The sequence below is a fragment of the Sus scrofa genome, chromosome 9, assembly GCF_054392235.1.
Source record: "Sus scrofa isolate SSC_HxYL_T2T_F1_AM1 chromosome 9, Sscrofa_HxYL_maternal_Yorkshire_Landrace_v2.0, whole genome shotgun sequence".
NCBI lineage: Eukaryota > Metazoa > Chordata > Mammalia > Artiodactyla > Suidae > Sus > Sus scrofa.
In genome coordinates, this window is record NC_139391.1 from 52,558,074 (window position 1) to 52,583,530 (window position 25,457).

General features: G+C 48.9%; 1 protein-coding gene across 24 annotated transcripts in view; it reads left to right on the plus strand.

Annotated features, from left to right (window-relative positions):
• PKNOX2 (PBX/knotted 1 homeobox 2) overlaps window positions 1-25,457 on the plus strand; it is a 305,801-nt gene that overhangs the window by 45,738 nt on the left and 234,606 nt on the right. For 14 of the 24 annotated variants that reach the window (XM_084976573.1, XM_021063088.2, XM_084976569.1 and 11 more), the window contains exon 1: window positions 942-990. The exons of the other annotated variants lie outside the window; for them this stretch is intronic. The gene's annotated coding sequence lies outside the window, so the exon portion shown is untranslated. Of the gene's footprint in view, window positions 1-941; window positions 991-25,457 lie in introns of those variants that run through there. 24 annotated transcript variants of the gene reach the window in all.

A 25,457-nucleotide genomic window follows, 5' to 3' on the forward strand; every position in this document is an offset into this window, starting at 1 on the left:
TCTGACCACACATGCTTGGGTTGGTCTTCCTCCTAGAAGGCACTTAGGTGAATTTCCTCCCAGAGGTAGAGGAAGCCACCCAGGTGGCCCAGGCTGAAGCGGCCCAGCTGGCCTTTCCCTCTATATTACAACTACCCGACCCCCAGAACTCTGCTACTTTTTAGAATGAAAATGGCAGTGGCTTAAAACAGGCATGGCTGGCATTTGCAAAGAAGTGATTTACTGACAAATCCCCCACACCCTTTTATCTCTCTCTCTGCCCCACCCCCTTACATAGTCTCCCCTAGAAGAACCAAACGCCCCAGGAAGCCCAGAGCAGCAAGAGCTCTTGAGAGTAGTTATAACTAACCAGAGTGTCATCTGAGCACCTTTTCTGGGGCCAGGGTAATGAGAATTATTCAAATGCAATCATAAAAATGAGGCCAGCCAGGCAGGCATGGGGTGGGGGTGGGGGTGGGGGAGGGGGAGTAGTGGGGGAGGGAAGGATCTCTTTCCAGTTTTAAGTTTCATAATTTCTGGGGAGTTCTCTTGGGATCCACAGAAAATTCACCTCATCTCCATCCCATCGGCTCAGGATGTCTGTAGACTCTGCCTCGACTGCTTGCTGGGTGGGACAGGGCCTGGGGGCGGAGGCAGGGTTCCCGAGTTTCTCCGGGGTCCGCAGCGTTCCTCCGGCGGAGGCAGCCTCACAGTCGGAGGCTTTCTATGCTGCGCTGTGTAGCCTCCCCGGCAGTGGGAGCAGGCCAGCTCCCGACTTCTCAGAAAAGCCTCCAGCAGAGGGAGACACTCCAACGGCTGCTCCGACTTCGAAACAGCCGGGGCCGGGAGTGGGTGGGGGTGTTGGGGGGGGAGGGGGAGTGGGGAGCGAGGAGGTGTGTGGAGGGGGGGGGTCCGGGGGGCGGGTCCCTGTGCCGCTGACGTCCCGAGCAGTGCTGGGAAGTATAGGCTGTGTTGTCACGCCGGTGTCAGTCTGATGAAGATTGGCATCAGGTAAGCTGTCATTCATTTCCATGTCAGAGACGCTTTTGCAGGCGGCGGCGGCGCGGCGGCGGCTGCTGCTGCTGCTGCGGGCGGCTGCCTCAGAGCGCGTGTGTTTTATTCCAGTCCCCAAGCCAGAGTATTATTCATTGCGACAGGGCAAGGAGGAGAGAGGGAGAGAGGGAGGCAGCAGGGAGGAGAGAGAGGGAGACAGCAGGGAGGAGGGAGGCAGGGAGCAGAGAGGGACGGCGGGAGCGTGCAGAGAAGCTGGGGAAGCGCCGGGAGAGCGCGGAGCAAAGCAGCGCGAGTGGCGGCGAGGCCGGGGAAGGAGGCGGCCGGAGCCGCGCGGCCCTCTCGCGCCCCGGCCCGCCCAGCGCGCAGCCCCGCCGCCGCCGCCTCGCCCGGCTCGGGCCGGTAGCCGGGCGCGCATTGTCCGCGGGTGCGAGGAACTGGGCTGCGGACTCGGACCGCCGCGGGCCTAAGACACCGTAGCGGGCGGGAGGGGAGCCGCGCGCCGGGAGCGCCCGGGACCCGAGTAGCGACCAGCGCGCGGGCCGGAGCTCGGGTGCAGGCAGCTCTGGTCTGGGCGCTCCGTGGGCAAGGCTGGGAACCGCAGGCCGGCTCCAGGTTCGCTTTCTCCCGGCTTCGGGCGCCCTTTGGGCGGGCGCTCACTCGGCGCTACCAGTCAGGAGCTGCCTTCGAGCGGCTGGAAGCGGGAGCAGCCCCGGAGCCGGGCGGGGCGGCTGGAGTCCGCGAGCCGCGGCCGCAACCGCGGCCGCGTCCCGCCGGGCCTGGGGAACCAGGGCGAGTGGGGGTTTGCAGGCGGGTTCGTGGGTACAGGAGAGCACGAGCTGTGGGTCGGGGAAGCCGGGATCGTAGGGACCAGGCTCAGGAACCCTAAATGCGGGAGAAGCAAGAATTTGTAGGGTTACTGGCCTTCCGCGGATTGTTGGGAGTCTTTGGCGAGCTGAGGAGAGGCGTAGGGGCCCACGGCGAGGTGCGGGAATAGGGAACCATTCTGGCTGGAACTAGGGCAGGAGTTCCTAAGAGTGGGGGACGGAAAGCGCCCCCAAAGCAGAGAGCTGAGGGAGGTGGGGCAGGGTCCCGAGGCTGCCTCGAAAAGTTTGCGTTTCTTTCGGGTTAGGCGTGCGGGCTCTCCCGACTCCCAATCCCGAGGAAGAAACGAGGGAAGCAGGCAGCCCTTTCTGGGGACTCTCAGTGGAAGAACCCGAGGTTCCTGCGCGGTGGGGAGACTCGGGCCAGGACTGGGAGTGGGACGGGGGGTGGGTGGTGGTTGTGCATCAGCTCTGACTTAGGGCTGGGCTTCAGGGCCAGGCCAGAGTTTGGGCTTTTAGGTTTTGGGCTGTTTTCAGAGGCGGGATCGAAGGCCCGCTGAGTAGCTTCGCGATCGAATCTACACCCCGGCCAGAGCAGGGGGGCTGGAGGTAGGAATTGGGGGCCCAGGGTTACGTGAGGCTGGAATCAGAGGACCTGGTGGCGATTTTAGATTTTAGCCACCGGATCACAGCTTTTTATTGGGATTGAGGCTACTGGAATTTGTAGAGGGTCGCGGGCCCGGGTCCCCACGCTCAGTGGGTGGAAAAGCGTTTAGGTAGGCGACGGGAGTAATTGATCGGAGCCATGACAGGCGGGCCCCGAATTCCTGCTGCTTCTCCCCTAAAGCAGATCTGGAGGAGTGGACTTGAGGCGTGCAGGACCTGGTCCTAGGAGAAAGATCAGGGAAGCGGACAGATCGAACGGATGTTCTGGGCGAAGCGACAGGGTAGTCGGAGGGCTCGAGGTGCGTCCGAGGATCCGACCTTGGCGGCTCGGCGGGCTCCAGAAGCCACTGGAGAGCTTCGGGAGCGGCGCAGCGTGGCTGGGGTCGGTGGCCCGCCGGGGCCGAGGCCTGCGCGGGGGGCGCTAGCAGCGAGGCGTCGCGTCGGGCCCGGGGAGTCCCGGCTGCGACCGACGGCCGGGCGGGCTTGTACTCGAGCGCCCTGACCGGAGCCTCGAGCTGCTAACCCGCAGCCGCTGCCTCTCCTTTCTCCAGGCCGCCAATCCGACGTTCCGCCTGGGAAAAGGGGGGAACTCGGGGTCCCCTCCCCTTACCCCACTTGTCCTGGGACTCCAGCGTGTTGAAATGTTTTACAATTAGTGGAAACCCAGAGCTTCGCATTTTAGGCAGATTTAGGCGGTCCCCTCTTCCCCAAATCTGAGAAAACGATGGTGTCCAAACACAGGTATATTGCAAAGCCCTAGTCCCTAGCCCTCCCGCCTGCCGGGCTATTCTGGTTTTCCCGAGTCTTAAAGACTTGGGGGGAGGTAGGGAGGGTGTCCGTCTCTGGACTGGTGATCTTCCAGTCGAGCTGCACACCCCATGGCTCTGGCCTAGCTCTGGGGGTGGGAGAAAAGTCCCTACTCGGGGAGGAAGGTTATCCTTCAGGCCAGATAGGGAAGCAGAGTGTGTTGGGGGTGGAGGGTGGCATACAGGAGGAACATTTGAAATTTCTCCTTTGCAGTCTTGAGCCCACCCTCCCAGCTCTCCGCACCCCTCGCACGCCTCGCTGGGGCAGCCAGACGGCGCTTCCGGGACGCAGAAGACGCGCGACCCACGAGTGGCCGGCGGCGGCCCGGGGTGCGGCGACCGCCCAGCGGCGGAGCTCCAAGGCTGTTGTTTTGCAGTCTTGGAATTCGTGCGCTCTCTCTCCCGCCGAGAGCTCGATGGCGGGAGGGAGCCGTGACCCCACGGAGACTCCCCGGTCACCGCCTACCCTTTGTGAGCGAGAAAGGCATGAAAGCCGAGAGAAAGAGAAGCTGCTCAGAATAAGGGGCAGGGGGTTACCGGAGGGAGATGGGTCCGGCCACCGCTCACAGTAAAATGCCTCGTGCAAATTGCACTGAAGTGTACCCAACTTGAGACTGGCTGTTTTATGATCCTTTCTGGGAGTTTACTGCTCTCTGCTTTTAAGTCTATAGATTGCTTTAAGTTAATGAAAGTGCTGCTTTCAAAAAAGGCTTTTATTATGCGGCACTGGCAAGTCCAGTACCTCCCCTTTACTCTTCCAAAATGGACCTATTTAAAGGAGGGAGCCTCCTGGAGTTCCCACATGGACTGAGCTTGGAGGAGGACGCCATATGACGATGAGGATTAATAAAAATCAATGTCCAAGTAATTCGGAAAGCGAGTTTACTTCTTTTCCAGTCCAGCGCCATCTGTACATTCCTGTATTGCCTTTTGGACTTACACTGAATCTGACTTTAAATGTTGCTAGGTGCCCCCCCCTTACACTGCCTCCCCCCCACATTGCTTTATGTAGGCTTGACCCTGTTCAATTAAACTCAAACTGGATTTCAAAATTTCAGCCGGCTGCTCCATTCAAACTACAACTAAAATATTTACTTGGGACTGGGGGAGGGGCTTTGCCTTGCATTCAGTGAGACAAATGTGTTAAAATGTCAGGGAAAAAGGCTGGGAACCTTGAGAAAAAAAACATGGAGGGCTGTTTTTCAGTGCTTTTCCTTCTTTCAATTTATTTGGCACAAAAGGTGAGACGACAAGGTTTTTGACTAGGTCCAAACACAGAAAACTGCAGTAGGGCTGGGCTGTGGCTTTGACCGCATGTCATAACCATTTAAACTGTGGTTAGTTGTTCAAAGCTCAAAGCTTCTCCAAGCTGGGTTTCATTAACTCTACACCAGTTGCCTGGAAGTTCAGTAGCAATAAATTGTATAAACACATTTGAAGTAAGTTAGTGATGAAATAAGGAGAATTACTGTCTTGTGAGGGGAGAATCCTGAATTCATGGAGTTCTAGTTTAACTAGAAACATACCTCCTCTCCCTTGGCCTTGATGTTTATGGGTGCACCAGAGTGTGTGTTAAATTTCTTTCTGCCATGTCCATGTCAACCCTGGGCTGTAACTCATTAGGGACTAAGGCATGCCTAGAAAGCAAAAAGGCTGGATTTTAAATGGGTCTCTATTAGCCTGGTTTAGAAACCAAACCAAACCCATCAACCTGACTTCCTTACTCTGAGTGGATGCAGTGTGCCACAGAAACAGCAGCAGAGCAGGCCAAATTAGATTTTTAAATGTTAGCGGCTTAATAATACTGTGTTGTTAGCAATTGAATTTGTTTTTATTAAAGAAACAACCTATAAAATTTATAGGCTTCCAACATGTTGCAAGATTTCCTTTCTATTTATTTAACACCCCCCCCTTCTGAAATTCTATCTCCAATTTCAGACTTTTGTTCCCGATTTATTTAATTTGGAGCACATTTTCTAAATGGTTCAAGGAAGGTGAGAAGTGCCGTTATAAGTTTTCCTTTTTCCTATGCCGTGTGGCACAAGGACAGCGATGCTGTGAGATATATATAAATGTGTGATGCAATTGCTAGAGGTGCCGGCATCTGAGTCAAAGTGTCTGGATCAAACCAAATGCAGATCAGAGTACCGAGAGAGTGAAAATGATGCCACAGAGGAAGTTACATGGGAACTGAAATCATCATGAGCCACCGTTAGCCGTGATCCTAGCCAACACACCATGGCCTTTGTATAAAACACTTCATTTGAGAGCGTGACTTATTGAAGATTGAATTCTGTTGGAAGCAGAATTTAGAAGGAGGCGCTGCCCTGGCTGGGTTCCGTCCAGGCTGCATGGCCAGGCTTGTTGCAACCGGGATCTGCTAATTTAATTAAATCTAATACCTGGTGGGAAAGGGAGGAAGGAGATAATCAAGGCTGGCAGGTCAGTGTGCTGAGTAGTGTTTAGGCTGAAGTTTGGGGACCTGGCAGTTTTATACCCTGTAACTGTCGGGCTACATGACTAGCTGATGGGTCAGTTAGCTTCCAGATCTCTGTTTCTTCATCTGTAAAGTGAAGTGTATCACACAGATTCCTCATTAGGCTCTGGGGAATGGCTCCTGCCTGAGTCCTGCACTCTAAGTAATAAAGGACAGGGGAGAGAAGCCGCTTCTGAGCAGCAGAGTCACTTTCGTCAGTGTGTTTTCTTGTCCTGCCAGGCTCTAGAGCCTCTCCCCACAACTCCCAGGAGTTCTTAGACTTGGGTGAAGGGGCTAAACTCCTGCCTTTCTCTTATCTTAGAATTTGAAATCCCTGCTGTGATTTCAAAATCCACCTGTGCTTTTCCAGGAAAGGCAATTAAGCCTGAGCTGGGGGAACCAGCTTGCTTATTCCTAACGGTGCTACCTGGACTAGCATTCACGCATCGGGTCAACACAGAGTCTGACTGATCAGAAATTCGGTTTTTGCTCTAGAAGAGGCCAGAACCAGGACTGGTGTGTGACATCTGGTCAGGTTTGGGGGGGATGGGCTCTGGTCTGGAGCTAGCCGCAGCTTGAACCTCTGTTAGCAGTCTCCATGCTGGCAGATCAAAGCAGATTCTGGGCCAGAAAGCCTGAGAAGTTACACGCGGCAGCGGCACTTATGCAAAAGTGTATATGCACTTGGAGACGCCCATTCTGGGGCCTGCTTTTTTCAAGCCAGCCCTGATAATGGAGATGGGCTCCAGTGGAAGACTTGCCTTGAATTCTCCCTCTTCCGGGGACACTTCTTGGGGCTGTTTTTTCCCTCCACATATCCTTCTCCAGCAGTCTGGGGCCACATCTTAGTTTCCATTCTCATTGGAGGCCAGAGCTGGGATACACGGGATGAGGGCGGAAGGAGTTGGAAGGCACGGTCCTCCTGCCAGAGCTCGGCTTTCCCTAAGTCCTGATCCCCCAGGAGTGAGGAGGAACTGAGCCCTCAGGCATCTGTGGAAGAGCTTGCTGCCAATGTGTTGTTGAGGGGGATCCGCTGTTTGGCTTAGATGCCACACCGCAGGCCCTGCCTGCCTGGGTTTCTAATTACACGAAGGATGGTTCTGCTAAGACCTATCTCACTAAAAACACATCTCTGTGGATAATAAGAAACCCTACACCAGGCAGGATATTTTAAAACTGAAGCAATGAAGATTAGATTAAGTCTCCACCAAACAGCTTCATTCTTGTATTATTTTTGGCTGGACTGTGGAGAAAAGCAGCTAGCCCTAGGGCCCAGAGCAGACTCAGGAGGGTTCGGATGGGGCCGGGGTGGGTGGCATAACTGTTAGTTTCTAACAGTTTCAGTACAGCTCAGTCAAAGCTGTGGGGGTGCCTGGTGGGGAAAGAGGGAGCCTGGGGTGTGGGAGGAACCAGACCCAAAGGGGCCAGAAAGTGGCCCCGAATCAGCAGGTCACAAGGCACTGAGAACCCTTTAAATCCCCCACCTTGTCTAGTCTTTCATGTTTAACTTATGCTTACTTCCACACCCCACCCCCATCCCATGCCTAGTTAACCTAGCCATCTGCCACGTGGCCTTTGGAGGACCCTTAAGTTATTGGGTACTTTTCTGGGAAAACAGTTGTCCAAAATTCCTGAAAATAGAGCCTAGTAACCTGGCATCGGGAGCTCCTGCTCTCTCCTGCTAGGGAAAGGCAGCATGGTATCCATTCATTCCTTTGTTCCTTGGTTCAACAAATATGGATTGAGTGTCTCCTCTGTGCTTGGCACAGTCCTAGGCACTGAGGATACAGCAGCAAAAACTAACACGTGCCACCGTCAAGTCCTTGTCCTCAAGGAACTTGCATGCTGCCGTGTCAGCGCAGAGTAAGGGCTTAGCATCAGAAAGCAAAAAACCACATTGAAAGTCTAGCTCTACTAGTTACTAATCATGTGGATTTAGACAAGTTGCTTAACATCTTTGATCCAGTTTTCCATCTGTAAAATGGGCAGCAAAATTACGTAGCTCATAGGATTGTGAAGAGAGTGTATATAAAGCGTCAGCACAGTGGCACCCAGGACACACCCGTGGGGTTCCCTCTTCAGCTGGAAGCTTATCCAGCCTCCCCTCTCCCCTTTCTTTCCACAGGCCACTGGCACATCCACAAATATTAAACAGCCAGTCACGCGGTGACCTGGTGCTGCCCTCTGCACACAGACCCCAGCAGGGGCTGTGGTAGAAACAAGGACACAGGCCCTGTCCTCAGGGACTGTGCAGTTTGGCGGAAGACAAATTTGACACACAACCATGTGAGAGAGGCCGGACAGATGCACTGAGGTGAAAAGAAAAAAGGCACAAATCAATTGTTAACCAAAGGAGACATAAGTAGGGTGGGAGGCTGCCGAGGGACGACAAGAGTGGAGGCGAGATCTCAGCAGGGCTAGAGGGGCAGGGGTGAGAGGAGACCATCCAGGTCCAGTGCTCAGGTGCTGTCTTGGCACTGGCTGGGGGGGCGGACTGCTCTGGGCTGAAGTGTTCAGCCTCCTCTGACCATGGGCAGGGGGCTAGAAGCGGGGTACCGCTGCCTCAGGAGAGCCACCCAGGCTTCTCTGTTGGGGGCGGGCTTCTTTCACACATTGACTTTTCAGTGCATGGAACTTAGGCTCATGATTCAGTGCATGAGGCCAACCAACTGATTTCATTCCTGGCCAGGATACAACTCTCTTACCTACTATCCCTGCTCTTTCTGAGCCAAGAGAACAGTGGCTGAAGGCCCACACCTGGCCCTCTTGAGGGCCATGAGGCTGACTGATGTCAGAGCAGTCAGGGTGTGGAGAGAGCAGCTGGACTAGGAGCCAGAGGACAGTGGACTCTGCTCTGGACTTGGCCCCTGCCTGGCTGTGTGACCTACAGCAAGTGGCTGACCTCTGGATGTTAGTTTCATCAGCCATCCAAACGGGAGCTTGAACTTGCTCTCAGGGGCCTTCTTTAGCCCAGAGTTCCATGATTCTGTGTCTCTTCTCACTGGATTGGTTCATGAACAGACAATTGTTGGAACCACCACCGAACACAAAACCAAACAACTATCATGATGACACAGGCCTGCCAAGGCACGGACTGTGAGCTTGCCCCTGCGTTGCCTTCGTGTTAGAGGCTTCTCAAGACATTGGGAGTTGACTTTGACTTAACCATTGGCCTTCCCAGGGTGAATGCGTGAGTTCTAGCAGTAAGGGTGGCTCCTCAAGGGCAGCATTTTGTCTAAAGATTCACTGACCTCTTCATAAAAAGCACGTTTGCCTCTTTTGTTGAGACTGTGTGGTACAGGGAGAAGGAACACAGGCTTTGGATTCAGATTCTGGTTCTGACTCTGGTTCTGCTATGACTAAGCTGTGTGTCCTCAGGCACATCACAGAACCTCTCTGAGCCTTGGTTTCCTTAGCAATATAGTCAGGATAGTAATAATATGGAGCACAAAGGGGTGTTGTGAACCCTCTAGAAGAAAATATCTGTAAGTTCTCATGGCAAGTATTAGTTTTCTTTCCCAATAAAGAACATTCTCACGCTCTCTCTCTTTTGATCCTCTCAACTTTGTGAAGCAGGTGAAATGTGAAGCAGTTATTACATCACTTTATGAGTGAGAGGAACCAGGGCTGGAAAATGGTTGAGGTGGTAGGTCCACGGAGGGAGTGCGGACACGTCCACCTGTTCGGGGGATGCACAATAATTCGGGCAGTCCAGGTCTGCCTTTGACCATGACGATGGCCCTTTCCTAAGCCTTGCTGAGCTCTGAGAGCTGCTGTGCCCTGAGCTCTACCTGTTCCTCTCTTGAGTATCTCTGTAAAGGAACCACCTGAACTCAGCTCCCCATTACCCACACCTTTCTTTGGCAAATGCTGTGGAGACCTACCAGTGGTTATGGAAACTCAAACCTAGAAGATTTGTTTTTTTACTTCCACAAAGTGTTTGGTTAAAAGAAGGCCGGACTGGGCTGGCCAATGCAGAGAGGTGGAGCTGGATTTCAGGCAGGGGAGCAGGGTGCTGGCAGTGAGGGCAGGGGGTGGCAGGGCTGAGTGCCACCTCCCTGCCTTCCTCTACAGCCCAGGCTGGAAGCTGTTGGAGCCCCTGGTGCAGACAGTGTACTGGGGCTCACACCCATGGTCCTCTGGCTCTTTGTCCTGACAGTTGCTCGGGGACGGGGCAGGGGGGGGAGGCATTAAGCCATAAGTGGGGGTTCTGCTGACTCTGACTAGGCTGAGTCCAGGGTGGCGCAGGGGGGTGTGGTAGAGCAGGGGGAGCAAGCCCCACCCCCAGTGGTCCCCCTCACTGACCTTACTCCATGTCCCTTGTCATTGAGGACTGCTGTCTTCCGAGGCCTGAGCTAAGCCAGGAGTCCAGCGCTGTCCTGCCTTTTCTCAGGTGAGGCCCTGCTCTGGGTGGGTTGTGAGTTCAGTTCCAGGTCAGAGGCAAAGAGAAGCAGCCCAGGGCCTCGTGGTGACAGGTGCTTGATCCCAACCCCTCCCTGGCCATCCATCTGTCAACAACCATGGTCTGAGCCCAGCATTTAATGCATGCCCAGCACTGTGCTGTGGGGGACTTAGGGCCTCATTTTCTGGGATCTCCACAGTCTTAGTGGGGACCTCGAGCAATCACACACCAAATGGAAAACCAGCTGTGTGACCTTTGACTTCTTTGGATCTTAGCATCCTCATCCTATACAGTGTGGAGGTTGGATGAGGTTACCTTCAAGGCTCCTTCCAGGTCTACCATCTGTCACACTGTGGATCGTACATGCTGAAGTGTGTGCCCCAGACCGCCAGGCGCTCAGAGTCTGGAGAAGTGGTGGGGCACAAGGGACATTTAGCCCAAAAGTGATAGGACCTGCCATACTCTGATGAAGTGAGGGGGATGGGAAGAAGTAGATGCAATGGCAGCTGGGCCTCACTTATTAGGGGACAGGGCCTGGGAGAACTCCTGCTAGGGGTCCCTTTCTGAGTCTTCCAGTCTCCAGGAGGACCAAGAGACAGAAATCAAGCTGGAGAATCCCGTGGTTTTAGAGCACAAGTCTGCTGTTCTCCTGGGTCCCGTGTAGATGCAGTGGTCTTGCCTGCTGCCACGATGGAGCCCACCTCATGGCCCCTCTTCTGCCACACCTCTCCCAGATCTGGGAGGAGAAAGCTAGATGCACAGTGGGGTGGCAGTCCCCCAGGGCTCCCCACTTGTGAGTACTATTTGGAAAGCCACTTGGTGGGATTCCCCAGCCTTCCCTGGAGACCGTTCCCAGGGAGAGTGGCTGTTCCTTGCCTTGGGAGGCTACAAAGCCTCTTAGTGACAATGAGATGGGGACTGCTACCTCCCGCTGACTCCCAGATTGTCAAGAAAGCTCCTTTCTGAGCTGGACATCTGGTCTCCTAGAATACTTTTTGAAGTCATTTCCATTGGGCTTGGAAAGGAGCAATGGAGAACTGCATTTGCAGGCTCTACTCTGGGGGGTGCCCCAGGGAAGGGGGAACTTCCCAGCTTTCTTTTTGCACAGTGTCCTGGTGCTGGATTTACTGCCAGATTGCAGTGGAAATGGACACTTCTAGGGAGGGAGCTAGCACATGGATCATGGGAAAATAAAGGATCTTTCCTGAGCCCTATGTTTTCTTTTTATTTTTTTATTAGAAACTTTTCTTTTAGCCATGGCTGCAGCATGCTCAAGTTCCCAGACCAGGGATCAAACCCACGCCACAGCAGCATCCCTAGCCACTGCAGTGGCAATGTCAGATCCTTAACCCTATGAGCCACATGGGAACTCCTGAGCCCTGTGGTTTCTGAGTAGCTTCACAAGGGCACAGAGGAGTGGAAGCTCTTTCACTGTGTGCCGGAAGCTCTCAGTCTTTATTTTATCCAGAAATTACCCGAGAAAGTAAGGCTCAGAGGGAATAGGAGAATTTGCCCAAGGTCACGTAGCTGTTTGATTTCCTTCTGGTTCAGTGGTCTTTTTTAGCCCAGCTTGCTAACTGCTCTAAGGAGATACATGTTTGGGGGAAAGTTGTTGGATTCTTTGCTGCCTTCTTGCTCCATCTCCCTCCCACCCTAGACCCTGTGCCTCGGCTCGTCACGAGCTCAGTGTAAGATCCAGGGCTCTGGCCTGGATAGGTCATGGGTAATGAGATTTCGATGTGACTGAGCTGGGCCAGTGCAGAACAAGCCAAGGCCTTGGGTTTGAGCCATGAATCAGCCATATGCTCACTGCATGACCTTAAAAGCCAGTCCCACTGCCCTCATCAGTAAAATGGTGGTGATAATGCCTACAGCCAAGGCTGTGGAGAGGACCGATTGAGTTGATGTGCGAGGATGTGTTACGCACATTATGTGAACGTAAATGAAAGCGCCTACACAGTGCTTTGCATGTAATGTGGGGGAGAAAATCAGTTGGCACAGACTCTGTTTCTTATTAGTTTAGAGTTGAGCATACACCCAAACACACACCCCCTCTTGCGTTCACTCACAGAATGATGACAACCTTGTTTAAGTGATTGAAAGCTGGCAGGATGGGCTGCCTTGTGGCTGGGGCATGAATGGCGCCCTCTGGGTGGTTTTCCAGATTCCAGCACAGAGTCAACAAACCTGAACTGTGTGCCCACTATGTGCCAGTGGCTGTCTCTCCCTTATGTTTTCCCATCTAGTCCAGTGCAGAGGGCTGTTTTCCCAGCTTTCTTTTTGCACAGTGTCCTGGTGCTGGATTTACTGCCAGATTGCAGTGGAAATGGACACTTCTAGGGAGGGAGCTAGCACATGGATCATGGGAAAATAAAGGATCTTTCCTGAGCCCTATGTTTTCTTTTTATTTTTTTATTAGAAACTTTTCTTTTAGCCATGGCTGCAGCATGCTCAAGTTCCCAGACCAGGGATCAAACCCACGCCACAGCAGCATCCGGGGGTTGGCCTCTGCCAGGTCTCGTCAGCTTGCACCAGGCCATAGGCTCCTCCCTGCAGGTACCATTCATTCTGTAGATTTTGGGGAGCACCTTGTATGTGTTAGACCCGGCAGAGGTGCTGGGGATGGGGATGCAACCTTGAATGAGGCAGACGGGCTCCCTGTCCATGGAGTCCACAATCTGTGGGGGAGGGAGGCATTCAGGATCTATGGGTAGTTAGTGAAACCATGGTAAAGGCCACGTGGAGGAGAGTTCCCAGAAGTTACGAGAGCATAGCCAGGGGGTGTGGCCTTCTCTGGGGGTCTGGAGGGCGTCCTGGGGGACACGAGGTGTAAGCTGAGGTTTGCAGGGAGCCTGTGAGGTTTTTCATCACTGTGGACTGGCTTTGCCTGACCTCATGCTCAGAAGAGGCCCTTCCCAAAGAGAGAGCTGGCCAGCCCCTCCCACCCTGGGGAAGCCTTTTCCATCCCTGGCAAGGGCAGAACAAGGTGAGAGAAAGGCAGTGGGCACCAGAGACCGCCTGCCAAGGACATTGCTCTCCCCTGAGTTTCCTGTCCAGGCTGCCTCACTGAGCATAGCTGATGCTGTCCCCTCAAACACCCTTCCCTGAAACCCATCCTTCCGCACTCCTCTAGTGGGGCCTTTAGACAATGCAGGCAGCCCTTCCCCCTCCTTCCTCAGCTCGGGCCCTGATCCTCCCTGGGGATACCTGGTGATATTCATATTCATCTCTTTCCTGAGTCTGATTTCTAGAAAGCCCTAGGGGCAGCAGCTGTGAGCTGGGGACAAAGTCTCACCCTTCTTCCTAGATACCATGGGGAGGACTGTATTTATTAAAGAGCAGGCCCCTTCCCCTAGGTGGGATGGAGTCAACCTCTTGAGTTGTTTCTTGGTGCTGGTGGCTGAGGCCATGTCAGCCTTTCAAAAACCCTGGGGACAATTTGTGAATATTTTGTAGCATGGTAACTTGGAGGGGACGAGAGGGAGTGGCCAGAGAGAGACTGACAGGCTTAGGTCTCTAGGACTGTACATTCAAAGTTTCATAGATATGGGAGGAAAAGGCACTTGTAAGGGATAGCCCGTGGTGAGAATGGATCCTTGCCAGCGGCTTCCGCATCCCTGGGGCTGGCAGAGTGTATCTGCCTCAGGGTTGGACAGGTAGGAGTTAAACTCTGCTTCTTCCACTTGCTGGTTGTGTGATCTTCAGCATTTTGTAACCTCTTCTTTCCTTTTGTGGAATGGGGAGAACAAAGGTGCCTCGCAGGGGTTCAGTGAGCCTGACCTAGTCCCTGGTACCAGGTGCCTGGGATGTGTGGATTCCTTTCCTTCTACTTCCTTCTCTCTCCCACAGTGTTGGACACAGACCTAAGCACCCCTTCATGAGGCAGGGAGTGGGTGCAGGGAGGTGTGGGCCTCTCTGGGGGGGCACAGCTGGAATGGCCGTCAGAGGACCGCAACTGGAGGCTTGGTGTCATAGCTGGCGAGGCTTCCCTCAAGGTGGGGGTGGGGTGGGCAGTGCCCTGGAGCTCCTAGAATACCCTGGACAGCAGAGGTGGCCTTGAGAAGGTGCAAAGCAGAGACTCTTTGAAACAGGGAATTCGGAGGAAGGGAGGGAGGAAAAGAACACTTATGAAGCGTCTGCTATGTTTGTGTCCTTGAGCTAGTACTTTAGCACCCATTATGTGAGTTTATAAATTTATTATTGTTTTTATTTTGGCGGTGCCCATGGCATGTGGAAATTCCTGGGTCAGGGACTGAACCTGCACCATGGCAGAGACCCAGCTGCTGCAGTAACAATGCCAGATCCTTAATTCACAGAGCTACAAGAGAGCTCCATGAGTTTATAAACATGGAAACTTAGAATCTTAAGGTTTCAGAAATCTCAGAACTGGAAAGCCCATAAGACATCTATTCCAACCTCTATATTTTATGTATGGAGAAACCGAGGCTCAGACAGGGGAGTAACTTGCCTAAGATCACACAGGAAATCAGTGACAGAGCTGGGTTGGAAACGGCCCAGGCCAGGGCAGTTGGGCAGAGCAGAAAGATCATAAACTTGGAATCAGAAGGACTAGAGCTAACCACAGACATGGTCTGGGGAAACTTATTTCCTGAGCCTCAACTCTCTGAGCTCTAAGATGGGATAGAAATTCTCAATTCAAGTAGCGGCCATGACAGTGAAATGAGATAATTCAGGTAAAATGCCTGCTCTGATACAGGAGCTCTGTGGGTCCTTTCCCCTCCCAGCCCTGTCCCTTTTCCACTTAGCTCAAGGCTCCAGCCACTCCCGTAGGGCCTCCAAAGAGCCTGAGCTTGTCTGCCTTGTGCCCTCAGGGTGCCAATAAACAAGAGGCCTTGGTCACTCATTCATTCTCTCATTCAATTATTCTTCTGGTGTCTATTGGGTACCTTGAGTGTGTGCCAGGCATTGTCTTGGTGCCCGGGCTCGAAAGGGACCAAAACAGACATAGCCTCTATACTGATAGAGTTTATAGTTGGATGGAGGAGAGAGGCATTCATTTTTTTTTTTAAATCATACAAATAAATAGGAGAAAACACATGCTATAAGAGCTTTGAAGAGAAGGATATGAAACTATGAGAGCATTTAATGGGAGATTTTATTTGGAGAGAACAGAGAAGGGTCTCTGTGGAAGAGAAGTTTGAGCTGAGACCTAAAGGGAGAGGAGGACATACGTGGATAAAGATGGAAGCTGAGAGTATTCCAGGGCATGTGCATGGGTGGGAGAGGAGGTGTGAAGGCGCTGGGGAGAGAAGGGGTTGATGGATGCAAGGGGCTGGAGCAAAGCGACTCCTTAGAAGAGCTTGGGAAAAAGCACCAGGAGTCCAGGCTGCACCTTTGAGAGAGGTGGGAGAATTGAGTCTGAGATTCTGAAGTGGAGACAGACCAGGCTAAAGCTTTGCTGTAGGCCTGGAGAGAGAAACAGAAATGAAACTAATAATAATAACAATTGTAAATAGATTGTAGGTCCATGGCCGAGAGGAGGGAGGTAAAAATGAAAAATGAACAGATTCATCATATAAGTCAACAATGTCAAACTCATTTATGTAAAAGCCTTAATGATTTGGATTTATCATTGACTAAAACCAAGTCCTCACCATGGCTGAATCCCCACCTCCCTGTCCACCTTCTCTCACTGTCTTCCTCCCTCACTGCTCCAGCCACAGACCTCTCTGTGTTACCTGGAGGGGTCGGGCACACTCTTCCCTTAGGGGTTTTGCTTTGGCTGTTCCCTCCGCCTGGAGCTCTCTTTTCCTGAATATCTGACTGGCTTTCTCCCTTGGTTTTCTCAGGTACCTGCTCTGATGTCATCCTCTCACTCAGGCCTTTCCTGAAGGTCCCTTCTACAATGAAGCCACCTTTCTCCCATCCTTGCCTCTCCCTACCCCCTTCATTTTTCTCTTGTAATTATCAGATTTTGTTTATTTTTCACTGTTGTAATCCAGGGGAGCACTTGCATATAGTAAAAGCCCAATCAATGTAGAATAAATGAATGAATGAATGAATGAGGGGGGCAGTTTTCTCAGAAATGATTTGTTAGGTTCATCAGAGATGCTTTTTCCTTCTTTGGAAATTGACTCATGGAAAGTCAGCATTGAAAGGAACTAAGCTTTGACCAAGTCTCTTATTTACCAGCTGTCCAAACAGCAGCCCAGAGAGGTTAAGGAACTTGTGAAAGATCACATTAGAGCAGAGCCAGGATGAGAGCTAAGGCCTCTAGTGCTCCCTCCAGGATTCTTTCTGCAAAGTTTTGGCTTTTCTGCAAGACACAGCTCTTGGGGTACAAGGGATTACCTCTCTGGGCCCCACTTTTGGGGGGCAGTTGAGGGATGGCCAAAGGGTTCTGACTTTCTTGAATTCTGCTCCTGGGGTCACATGGCCTGAGGGGCTGTAAATTCATACCAAGATCTCTGTTGCTGCTGCTCATTTTGGCTGTGAGCTATTTTGGGGCCATCCTTGGGATTGCTGGTAAAAGTGGCCACTGGCCACTGACATGCAGACATATTTCTCTCTCCAGCACTAGGGAGTAAAATGAATAGGCTGTCAGTCTTCTGTAAAGGTCAGTCCACAGGAAATCATTATATAGCACTTGGTGCAAATCTGCCTAACATGGGAAATAAGGTAAAGAAGCATCAGTGTCTGGTCCTGCAGTCCAGAGACTTCAAGACTACTAACTAGCAGGGAGACAATACTTTACTAAGATCAATGTTAATATTCAAATAATAATAATAACAAGCATTCGCTGAGTGCTTGTTATGTACCAGGCAGTCTTCTAAACTCAGGCCTTGTAATTCATTTAATTCTCACAACCGCCCTTTGAGGTGGGTCCCTTGTATCTTTCACTTTTGGGTAACCTGAGGCACACAGAGGTTGAGCTACCTGTTCAAAGTCATATAGCTAGTATGTGGGAGAGCCAGGATTTGAACCCAGGAAGTCTCTCATCAGTGTCCATCCTCCTATTCATAAAGTTAAATAAAAATAATGGTGCAAGACAAGAATGTGTGACACATGAGGAGGTGGTATGAAGAGAAGAGGTTTCACTGCAGGCTAGAGGAGTCTAGAGGGCTTTCTGGAGGAGGCCCTACCTGAATCGTAGTTAGAGAGAGATTTTGCCCTCTTGGTTCTCCATGCTCATATGGAAGAGAACACTAGTTAGCAATGCCTGGTGAGGACCTTGTGATGGGGATGAGTCTCCTCCTCCCATGATGCAAATACTTGGGGATGACTCTAGTTATGTCCTTTACCAACTGCCCAGTGAGGGCTGGGAAGAGAGCCTGGAGTGGCCTGACCTTCCTCCCTGTAGATTTGTTCATGAGTATTCTGTTCCCTAAAGATTTCTGTCATGAGGATTCTGCCTAGATTCTTACATCAGGATTTTCCTGGGCAAGACCCTCAGGACTCAGGATTCTTAAGTTCTGGGAATTTTCCAAGATGATCCTCTAAGTGATCTATAAGATTGTGGCTGTTCTCTCTGTAAAATAAGCTAGTAGTCCCCCAACCATGGGGTTGTAGTGATGGGAGATATTTCCAAGGAATCTGGTCCAATCGGCTGCAGGTACTAAGCACCTCTGCTCTTCTTTCTGTCCCCCTCAAGCCCCAGCTTGACCCAGACTGGCCACTCTGACTTAGGCTGGAGCTGGGACACAGAGAGAAGGTTTCTTTGCCCTGATGACCTGACTCTTTGGGGCTGTGCTGGGGGAGGCCTAAAGCTGTCCTCCTACTCAAAGTAGGAGCTATCAATAATGTCCCTCAGCTATGTTTGCGTGATGAAAATATATTTGCTTTTGGAGCCACAAAGCACAAGGAAGCCTCGGTCATAGGGGCCACCCCTCCTGTTTGCTCAGGACTGTACTGGGTTTAGTGCTGAAAGTCCCAATTCTGGGGAAACCCCCCTCCCCAGTCCTGGGCTCCAGGGCAGTTGGTCACTCTATGAGTTGGTTAGGATGGAATAGATGTCATGGCCCACATACACCCACTAAAAGCTGTTCCCTTGCTCCCTCCATCTGGCTTCTGAATCTCCCAGCAGTAGCAGAAGTCCCTAGAATGCATAGTTGAAAGATTAAAGCCTTTGGCTTCAGGCAGACCAGAGTTCAAGTCCCACATCTGCTGCGTACTGTCAGTTTGGCCTTGGCCAAGCATCTTAACCTGAGCCTCAGGGTCCTCTTTTATAAAAATGGGGAGATAACACCTCACACCAGTCAGAATGGCCATCATTAATAAGTCCACAAATAACAAATGCTGGAGGGGGTGTGGAGAAAAGGAAACCCTCATGCACTGTTGGTGGGAATGTAAGCTGGTACTACCACTATGGAGAACAGTATGGGGGTACTTTAGAAAACTATACGTAGAACTACCATATGACCCAGCAATCCCACTCTTGGGCATATATCCAGACAAAACTCTCCTGAGAAAAGACACATGCACCTGCATGTTCATTGCAGCACTATTCACAATAGCCAAAGCATGGAATCAACCCAAATGTTCACTGACAGATGATTAGATTAGGAAGATGTGGTATATATACACAATGGAATACTACTCAGCCATTAAAAAAGAACAAAATAATGCCATCTGCAGCAACATGGATGGAACTAGAGACTCTCATCCTCAGTGAAGTAAGTCAAAAAGAGAAAGACAAATACCATATGATATCACTTAGATCTGGAATCTAATATAAGGCACTAAGGAAACTTTCCACAGAAAAGAAAATCATGGACTTGGAGAATAGAACTTGCGATTGCCAAGGGGGAAGGGGAGGGAGAGGGAGGGACTGGGAGTTTGAGGTTAATAGAGGCAGACTGTTGCCTTCGGGATGGTTTAGCAATGGGATCCTGCTGTGTAGCACTGGGAACTCTGCCTAGTCACTTATGATGGAACATGTAATGTGAGAAAAAAGAATGTGTACATGTATGTGTAACTGGGTCACCGTGCTGTACAGTAGAAAAAATAAATAAAAAAATAAAAGTTAAAAAAATATATATGTATATTTAAATGGGGGCTACAGTAACTCCATGATGGTGTTGTGCTGGGATTCAAATGGCCTAACACATGTAGAACTCCTGGCACATGATACGTGTTACATATAACAGGCTAGGCTGTCCGAGCCCTTGCTTTTCTTCCCAGTGCTGGGGAAGGGAAGAAGTAGCCACTTCCTTCCTTTCAGAGACACTGGCCCAGGCACTCCCCACCCCAGGCCCAGAGGGCTTCCTGGCCCAGTGGGCGGGAGGTCCTTCAAGTTTCAAGGGACATGGAGCATGATGTCTGCAGCATGTAACAAGTATGTTTTCTGTGGGTTCTCTGCTTTGTGGACTATTGGAGATACTTCTTACATTCTTAGCCAGCAACCCTCTCACTGTAGCTTCCTCCTGGTCACCTCCCCTAATGGAGGTTGAGCCATGCTCTTGGGACATGGACTTTTTTTTAATGAACTTTTTTACATTGATTTTTTAATGGTCAAATGAAACAAATAAACACCATCCCTCCCCCCATTTTTACATACAGCTAAGAGCGAGCCACACCATTTCCAAAGACATTCCAGATTCACAAAAGAGGTGGTTTTCTTCAGATCAACTCTTTTCCTGGATTCCTACTCTAGCGTTGACCTTAATGAGCCTGGGGGCATTAGCAGTTTCCACTCACTCAGTGAATGGAGTGTTCATTAAGGGCCAGTGTGGGTGGGGACATTTCACCCAGAGCAGAGACCATGAATGGGCTGTTCCTTGGAGCCCAATGGGCTCTGTTTCCTGTGGACCCTCCATTTGTCTCAAATCTATTTTCAATTTATTTAGCACCCACTGTGTGCCACCTGCAACAGAGGGAGCCAAAGATGGTAAGATTTGGCCTTTATGTGAAGGAGATTACAGTTTGAGTGGGGAGAGAAACATGAAAACATGGAAAGTTAAATTATTTTGGCAGAGGTACATAGCAAGACATGAGGGTGGTCCTCAAAAGAGATGATCCCAGATAGAGGATTCATGACAGATGAACAACACAGATAAGAGTGCCTCAGAGGAAGAAGAGATAAGGGCTCTGCAGGATCAGAGAGACTTGAAGGAAGAGGTGGGTGGTGAACCAAACCCTTGATGCTTATTGCCTTATAGCAGGTTTGGGATGTGGGTTTGACTGCCCCCCCCCGCCCCCATTTCTACATATGGCTAGGGGTAAGCCACACAGCTGGTAAGTTTGGACCAGAACCCAGGCCCACCTGCACCTAGCCTTTTCCCATTAGAAATCCTGTCTCCCATGAGCCAGGCCTTGAAGGTTGGGGAGGATTGAATAGACAAAGGAGAGCCATAAACAAAGGCGTAAGTGTGGGAAGAAAATGAGCATAGAAAGACCACACTGTGTGCTGGAGCATTGAGCCAGCCAGCCTGGAGGGAGGGCCAGCCTTCTTCAGGGGATTAGAAGCCACAGTCTGGGCTCCTTTTGGGGTAGAGACCTAAGCCTCCAGAACTTTGCACATGCTGACCGCTGTTCTCTGCTCTCTCCTGGGAACTTCTCCTCCCCACACTCATGAACACTTGATCACTTCCCCTTGGCCTTGAGTTGGAGGCTGGCCAGGCTGGCATCTTCCAAGAAGACCTAGTAAATCCCAAGTGATAGTAGCAATGAAAACAATGCCATGTCACACCTATACAATGCTTTTGCGCCTCATAGTCCTTTCACTTGAAAACTGAAACAAACTGTCAAGAAAGACAACCTAAGGGTAGAGTACCATCTTTCTTTCTTTCTTTCCTTCCCTCTTTCCTTCTTTTCTTTTCTTTTCTTTTCTTTTCTTTTCTTTTCTTTTCTTTTCTTTTCTTTTCTTTTCTTTTCTTTTCTTTTCTTTCTTTCTTTCTTTCTTTCTTTCTTTCTTTCTTTCTTTCTTTCTTTCTTTCTTTCTTTCTTTCCTTCCTTCTTTCCTTCCTTCCTTCCTTCGTTCCTTCCTTCCTTTCCTTCCTTCCTTCTTTCTTTTCCTTCCTTCCTTCGTTCCTTCGTTCCTTCGTTCCTTCGTTCCTTCGTTCGTTCGTTCGTTCCTTCCTTCCTTTCTTCCTTCCTTCCTTCCTTCCTTCCTTCCTTCCTTCCTTCCTTCCTTTCGTCTGTCTTTTTATGGCTGTACCTGCAGCATATGGAAGTTCACAGGCTAGGGGTCCAATCGGAGCTGTAGCTGCTGGCTGCAGCCATAGCCACAGCAACATGGGATCCGAGCCACATCTGTGACCTACACCACAGCTCACGGCAATGCCAGATCTTTAACCCACTGAGCAAGTCAAGGGATCAAACCTGCGTCCTCATGGGTGCTAGTCAGATTCATTTCTGCTGAGCCACAATGGGAACTCCACATCTTCTCTTTTCTATTGTCCTTGTTTTGCATGGTAAAAAATATTTATCATAAAATTTGCTGTTTTAAAACTTATAATTCAGTGATAGTAGTTATATTCACAATGTTGTGCAAACATCCCTGTATCTATTTCCAGAACTTTTCATCACCCCCAACAGAAACTCTGTACCCATTATGCAGTAATTCCCCATTTCACCTTCACTTCTGTTTTTATAATTTACCTATTTGAGATATTTCATATAAGTGGATTATAATGTATTTGTACTTTTGTGACTGGCTATTTCAAGATACATCTATCTGTGTTGTGGCATATGTAAGAAATCAATTCCTTTTCATGACTGAATAATATTCCACTCTGTGGATATAGAACATTTTGTTTATCTTTTCATCTGTTACTATCACTTTGTTTCTTTCTTTCTTTTTTTTTTTTTTGCTTTTGTGAATAATGCTGCAAATATCTGAGTTCCTATTTGTAATTCTTTTGGGTATGTACCTAGAAGTAGAATTTCTGGGTCATATAGTAATTCTACATTTAACTTTTTGAAGAACTGCCAAACTGTTTTCCATAGCAGCTGCCCCACCTTAAGTTTCCACTAACAGACCTCTAGGGTCCCAATTGCTCTACATCCTCACTAAAACTATTTTTTTTAAAATGTCATTGTTATGTATAGTCATTTTATTAGCTATGAAGAGGTCTCTCATTGTAGTTTTGACTTTCATTAATACTTATGAGGCATCTTTTCATGTGTTTGTTGGCCATTTGTATATCTTCTTTGGAGAAATGTCTATTCAAGTGCTTTGCTCATTAAAAAAAAGAGTTGTCCTTTTGTTATTGAGTTTTAGAAATTATTTATATATTCTAGATACTGGACTCTTACCAGATACATGATTTTCAAATATTTCCTCTCATTCTCTAGATTGTCTTTTTTCTTTCTTGATAATGTTCTTTGATGGACAAGTTTTTAATTTTAATGAAGTCCAATTTACATACCTTTATTTTGTTGCTTATACTTTTGTTGACATATCTAAGAATCATTGTCAAGTCCAAGATATGTAGATTTACTCCCATGGTTTTTTAAAAAAGAGTTTTTTGATTTTAGCCTTTTGATCCATTTTGAATTAACAATTTGTATGTGTTATGAAGTAGGGTCTAACTTTACTCTTTTACATGTGGAAATCTAGTTGTCCCAGCACCAGTTATTGAAGAGACTGTTCTTTCCCCTAATTGAATGAACTTGGCATCCTAGTCAGAATCAATTAACCATCGATGTACAGCATTATTTCTGGATCTTAAATTCTATTCCATTGGTCTGTATGTCAGTCTTTATGCTGGTAGCATACTGCTTTTGTTTTTTTTCATTTTTTTTTTTTTTTTTTTAAGAATGGCCAATTGCTTTAATTTCACATAAGTTCCACTTCCAGTAGCATACTGTTTTGATTACTGTAGCTTTGTGGTAAATTTTGAAGTTGGGAAGTGTGAATTTTCCAATGTCATTCTTTTTTTTTTTTTTTTTTTTCCAGGATTGTTTTGGATATTCAGGGCTTCTTGCAATTCCATATGAACTTGAGAATCAGCATTTCTATTTCTGTAGAAAAGCCTGTTGGAATTTTGATAGGGATTCCATGGAATCTGTAGATTGCATTAAGTGGTATTGACATTTTAGCAAGAATAAGTCTTCCTATCCATGAACATGGAATGCCTTTCCATTTATTTAGGTCTTCTTTAGTTTCTTCCAGCAATGTTTTTTAGGTTTCACTGTGGAAGTCTTTTGCTTTCTTTATTACATATGTTCCTGGGTATTTTATTCTTGTAGATGCTATTATAAATAAAATTGCTTTCTTAATTTCATTTTCAGATTGTTCATTGTTTTAGAGAAACAAAACTAATTTTTACATGTGATCGTGCACCCTACAACTTTGCTGAATTTATTAGTTCTAATTGTTTCCTTGTATATTCTTTGTGATTTTCTTTTTAAAAAAAGTTTATCCCATAATTTATTTATTTATTTAGTTAGTTATTTATATTTTTATTTTTTGGCTGTGCCTGTGGCATGTAGAAATTCCTAGGCCAGGGACTGAACCCGTGCCACAGCAGTGACCCAAGCCACTGCAGTGACAACACCAGATCCTTAACCTACTAGGCCACCAGGGAACTCTGTGATTTGCTATATATAGGGTCATGCCTTCTACACATAGAAATTGTTTTATTTCTTCCTTTCCAATTTGAATGCCTTTTAGTTCTTTTTCTTACCTAATTTCTCTGGCTATAATTTCCAACCAGTGTAGAGTAATAGTGGTAAAATTAGACATCTTATCTTATTCCTAATCTTGGGGGGGGGGAATCTTTCATCATTGAGTATGATGTTAGCTGTCCATTGCCCTTTTGATGATGGGCCATTCCTAGGGCCCTGGGTCAGGTGGGGATGGGGAAACCATTTGCTTTATTACTGAATAAATGGATTTCTCCTGAAGGAAAATGTGTTAGTCATTTGGGTGGCTAGAACAAGTTACTGTAGACTAGATAGCTTATAAACAATGTAAATTTATTTGATATAGGTATGGAGGGTGGGAGGACTAAGATCAAGGCACTGGCAGATTTGGTGTCTGGGGAGGGCCCACTTCTTGGTTCATAGATGTCTGTTTTCTTGCTGTAATCTCACATAGCAGCAGGGGTGAGGGAACTTTCTGGGGTCTCTTATATAAGGGCACTATTTCCACTCATGAGAGTTCCACATTAATAACTTAATCACTCCCCAAAGGCCCCACCTCCTAATACCATCATATGAAGGATTGGAATTTTTTTCTTCTTCTTCTTCTTCTTCTTTTTTTTTTCCTTTTTAGAACTGAACCTGCAGCATATGGAAGTTCCCAGGCTAGAGAATCAGAGTTGCAGCTACCAGCCTATGTTACACCCACAGCAATGCCAGACAGAGCTGCATCTTCTAACTACAGCTCAGCTTGCAGCAATGCTGTATCATTAACCCACTGAGCGAGGCCAGAGATCGAAGCTGTATCCTCATGGATACTAGTCGGGTTCTTAACCCACTGAGCCACAAGGGGAACTCCTAGGATTGGAATTTCAACATATGAATTTTAGAAGCACACAAACATTCAGTGTATAGCAGAGAATCATATTTGGAGCCTTTTTCAGAGAAAATACCCGCTAATTAGAAAAACATCAATTTCATGGCAATACTAATCACACCATTAAAATATCAGTTAATCTAAAATCCAAGCATTTTTGAAGTTTCTACTATGTTTCAGGCACTTTCATTATGTCATTTGACCCTCGAATAGCCCATGGAAGCAGGCCATTTATTACTATTACTCCCATTTTAGAGGTGAGGAAATGAAAGCTAAGGGGGCAAGATGTCTCATACAGCTGGTAGGTATTCAAAGGAGTTTGGTGTATATGATAACTTTCCTGATTTGCAAGTTGACTTCTTGTTTTCTGTCCAGTAATTCTCAAGGGCAAGAGAGTGAGGATTGCTCTTCTTTGTGGGATGTATTAGAATCTCCCCAGGGAGTGGACGGGTGGAAGGCTTTCTTAAAGACACTGCCACCCCTCAGCCCATTCTGATCAATCACTCTTTCAGGGGTGGTCTGCCCCAGTAGGGAGCCATGGCTGCAGGGATTCACTGTGACTGCTAAGAGCTTCCTGCATGCTGCAGGTGTGTGCAGTGGAAAAAAGTTTGCGGGCCCCTGTAAACCACAGCATCATCTTTCTTTCGTAATGTTGGTGTTGCCAGATCAGCTAGAGAGTCTTGCAGAGTCGATTCCATCAGGAGATTCCAAGAGGGAACCCCTTCTGAGGATTGAGAACAAAGTCCATGTAGAACAAGGAGAGGTGTGGGCCAGGCAACTTTGTCCTACCCCAAGCCCTGAACCGTTAACTCAATGGTAATCGACACTCTTAGGGAGATTAGCTTTATCTAGTAACTGCAGCCACAGGTAC